Source organism: Tachyglossus aculeatus, chromosome 1, assembly GCF_015852505.1.
Source record: "Tachyglossus aculeatus isolate mTacAcu1 chromosome 1, mTacAcu1.pri, whole genome shotgun sequence".
In the NCBI taxonomy this organism is placed as follows: Eukaryota; Metazoa; Chordata; class Mammalia; order Monotremata; family Tachyglossidae; genus Tachyglossus; species Tachyglossus aculeatus.
The window spans coordinates 101,352,110-101,356,425 of NC_052066.1; the positions used below are offsets into that span (position 1 = coordinate 101,352,110).

The 4,316-nt window shown below is 44.9% G+C and overlaps 1 non-coding gene across 1 annotated transcript; it reads left to right on the forward strand.

The window, feature by feature from the left end:
* Window positions 1–875: 875 nt before the first annotated feature.
* LOC119936517 lies at window positions 876–1,013 on the forward strand. The gene has a single exon (XR_005453791.1). It is a non-coding gene; the product is annotated as a small nucleolar RNA SNORA7 (small nucleolar RNA).
* Window positions 1,014–4,316: the final 3,303 nt, after the last annotated feature.

The following is a 4,316-nucleotide window of genomic DNA, read 5'->3' on the forward strand; positions in this document are numbered from 1 at the left end:
TGGTGAATAGTAGCACTGATTATTTCCTGAGGTGGGATATTTTAGCTCTCCCGGACTACTGAACATTTTGAAGCAGAACTTTTGCTGAGACTCTTTTTCCCTAAATAACCCCTAGCTTGAATCTTCTTGAAGTAGGAGAGCCCATCAAAGGTGAGCCCATCAAGAGTGTTGTCAGTATTCATCATTTTTCAAAGATGAGTGCTCTGCACATAGTAGGCACTCAGTAAATACCTCTGATTGATTGATCTGACCTTACATGATAGTCCTACTGAAGAGATCTAGCTCTGTATTTAGATTTGGGCATGAATAGATGCACCAGTTTACAATTGCACATAAATGGAAGTGAATAACCTTCCCCCATGATTTCCCTATTTCCCAAGGTCAAGGGCTCCAGCTGTTGATAGTCCTGGTGAGCTTGGGGCTTGAGAGAAAAGTGGGTGGACTGAAAACTGGCATTCTCTTGAGCAAGTGGTTATAGGGAAACCAGGAGGACAGAGTAAACATCCCCCAGATAAAGTCTAACTTCCAACAAGGCCCAGGGCAGCGATAGTACACAAACATGGCATTTGGGAAGACTGTGGTTCTAAGAGACAAAATCAGAAAGAGCTAGGTGCTTCCAATGGAAAATACAACAGCTCAGTGAGGGACTTTATTTGGGTGTAATAAAGCTTCACATCATCCTTGACCTGTTCCTGACCCAAACACTGCTCATCCTCACTGACACTGAAACCTGGTTCTCCCTAGATCTCCACTGCTGCTTCCTCTCGGGGGGGCCTGAGAAAGGGGGAGGTGTCTTCCTTCTTGATCCCCAGTATCATTTACACAGCATCCCACCTCCGCCATCCCTCATTTTCCCCTCCTTTGAAGCCCATTTGCCCCTCTAAGAGTCACATCTGGAGAGTTTCCAGTACTCTACCAGTCTCGACTATGGGAGGGAGAGTCAAGCAGAGGCATAACCATTCCATTCCTAGCTTGAGCAGTGGCTAGCAAGTGGAAGGCAATCTGCTACAAGTCAAAACTCACTGGTGCTGGAGAGAGTCGAGAGTGGAGACTCGAGTTTACTGAGCAGAAGGAGACAATGGTAAACTATTTCTGTATTTTTACCAAGGAAACTCTATGATGTACTACCAGAATGATTGCAGATGGAGGTGGGGCACTCTGTAAGAGATGTTTCCATGGAATCATTAAGGGTCAGAGATGACTCGACAGCATAAACAAGACAAGAAGCCCATTTCACCTGTCTCTGTCATCCACTTCACATTCCTTCTCTCTTTCTCCATTCCTACATTGATCCTTGAGGACTTCAGTATCCATGTGGATGTTCCTGATCATCCTTCCACTGCCGATTTCCTCTAGCTCCTCAAATCCACGGATCTCCTGCTCCATCCCACCTCATCCACTCACTAATCTGAACACATCCTCAATCTCATCATCTCTAGTCTCTCTTCAATCTTCACACTCACTAAGGCTGAAATTCCTCCGTCTGACCATAACCTCCTCTCCTGCCTTCTCTTCCACACAACCATTCTACACAAATATGTCCTCTTCCCCGATCTTTTGACCCCCTCCAATTTTTTCTAAATCATCAGGCTCCATTTGGTCTCCATACCCTAATTACTTTCTCTTGTCACACAAATTTACCCCCTCAGCACCACCTTCTCCACTCCCTGTCCCTCCTGACAATCTCCTATCATTGACCTGCAGTGTTGGATTGCTTTTACAATACCCTTCCTCTGCTTCTGTGTATGAGCTATGGAGCACTGCTGGCAGAAATACAGACAACAGGCTGACCTCTCCCATCTCAAATTCATCCTCACTTGTTTCAATCAATCATATATTTTGAGCACTATATTGTGTGCAGGGCTGTATGAAGTGCTTGCAAGAATACACTGTAACAGAATTGAAAGAAATGCTCCTTGCCCACAAAGAGTTTACAGTTTAGAGAGGGAGACAGATATTAAAATAAATTATGGATTTGTACTTAAGCCCTCTGAGGCAGAGGGTGGGGTGAATAAAGGGGACAAATACAAGTGCAAAGGTGACACAGAAGGGAGAGATAGTAGGGTAAATGAGTGTTTAGTTAAGGAAGGCCTCTTGGAGGAGATGAGATTTTAATAAGGCTCTGAACATGGAAAGAGTAGTGATCTGGCATATATGAAAGAGATTGGAGTTCCAGGCTGGAGGGAGCATATGGGCAAGGAATCAGTGGCAAGATAGAGGAGACTGACGTACAGTGAGTAGGTTGGTGTTAGAGGAATAAGGAAGTGAGCTGGGTTTTGGTAGAAAATTAGTGAGGCAAGATAGGAGGGGGCAAGTTGAATGAGTGATTTAAAGCCAATGGTAAGGAGTTTCTATTTGAGGAGGTGGCTAGGTAACCACTGGTCAGTGAAGCCAAGGTTAGACAATGTTTCCAGAAGAAAGGGGTGATGCACAGTGTTGAAGGCAGCTGAGACGATGAGGATGGAGTTAGAGGTGGTTGGATTTGGTAAGAAGGGGATCATTGGTGATCTTTAACTCTGCCATCTCCTCCACCCAGCAACATTGTTCTTCAATCCTTATTGACTCTCATGCCCATTGTCCCGGCCAGGTGTTTCAGAGGTTTAGCTTCCTCTTCAAATCCTCTGCCCTCACCATCTTCCCATATCTTGCCCCTAATGACTTGGCCATGTATTTTACTGATAAAATTGAAACCATCAGGATCACCATGTCCTAATGGCAAGACCACGGGCTTGGAAGTCAGAGGATGTGGGTTCTAAACCTGGCTTTGCCATTTGTCTGCTGTATGACCTAGGGCAAGTCACTTAACTCCTTTGTGCCTCAGTTACCTCATCTGTAAAGTGAGGATTGAGACTATGAGCCCCATGTGGGACAGGGACTGTGTCCACCTGACTATATTTTATCTACCCCAGTGGTTAGTACAGTGCTTGGCACATGGTAAGCACTTAACAAGTACCATAATGATGATGATGATGATAGGGACTGTGCCCATCCTTATTACCTGTATCTACCCCAAGACTTTGAATGGAGTTTAGCCCATAGTATTTGCTTAATAAATAGCATTATTATTATCGTTATTAGCTCCCTAAGGCCTTCCTGATCCTCTCCAGGTCCTGACCTGATAGTTCTCCCTTCTGCTGCCCCTTTTTTAACTTTCCCATCCTTCCCAGCAATATCTCAAGGTAATCTCCCACCTCATCTAAAAATCTACTCCTCCACCCAATGTCACCAATTACACCCCTTCACACCTTATCAAAACACTTTTCCCCACGCTTCTTCCCTTCCTGGCCACCATCTTCAAACATTCACTCTCCAATGGGTTTTTTCCCACTGCTTTCTAATACGCTTGTGTATTCACCATCCACTTCCCAAAAAACCTCCCTCCAGTTATTGCCCCACTTCCCTTGTTGAGCAAGTTGTCTATACTTGCTGTTTCTACTTCCTTTCCTCCAATTCTCTTCTTGAGCTCCTGTAATCTGGCTTCCTTTCCCTTCACTCCACAGAAACTGTTCTCGCTGTCTCCAATGACTCATTACCAAATCCAACAGCTTCTATTCCACCCTAATTCTCCTTGACCTTTCATTTGCCTTCAACCTTATTGAGCACCCCCTTTTCCTGCAAGTATTATTTACCCTTGACTTCACTGACACAGTCCTCTCCTGGTTCTCCTCTTGTCTCCCTGGCTGCTGCTTTTCAGTCTTTATTGCAGGCTCCTTTTTTACATCCCATCCCCTAGCTGTGAGAGTCCAAGACTCAATTCTGGATCCCCTTCTAGTCTCCATCTGCACTCACTCCTTGAAGAACTTGCTCCCATGGCTTTTACTACAATCTCAATACAGATAATTCCAATACTTCCCTGCAATCTCAAATTTCCTCCTACCTTCAGTACAGCTCTACTTGGATTTCCCTCTAATAATAATGATAATGGTATTTAAGTGCTTACTCTGTGCCAAGTACTGTTCTAAGCACTGGGGTAGATACAAGTTGTGTCACATAGGGCTCACAATCTTAATCCCTATTCTACAGATGAGGTTACTGAGGCACAGAGAAGTTAAGTGATTTGCCCAAGATCGCACAAAAGTCAAGTGGTGGAGCCGGAATTAGAACCCACTTCCTTTGACTCCCAAGCCCATGCTTCTGCCACCAGGCCATGCCGCTTCTTCACACATAACATGTCCAAAACAGAACTCCTTGTCTTCCCACCCAAGCCCTGGCCTCCCCCTGTACTTCCCATCACTGTGTACAACACTACTATCCCCTCAAGCCTGTTACCTTGACACTGTCTCTCATATCTCTCATTCAACCCTCATATTCAATGT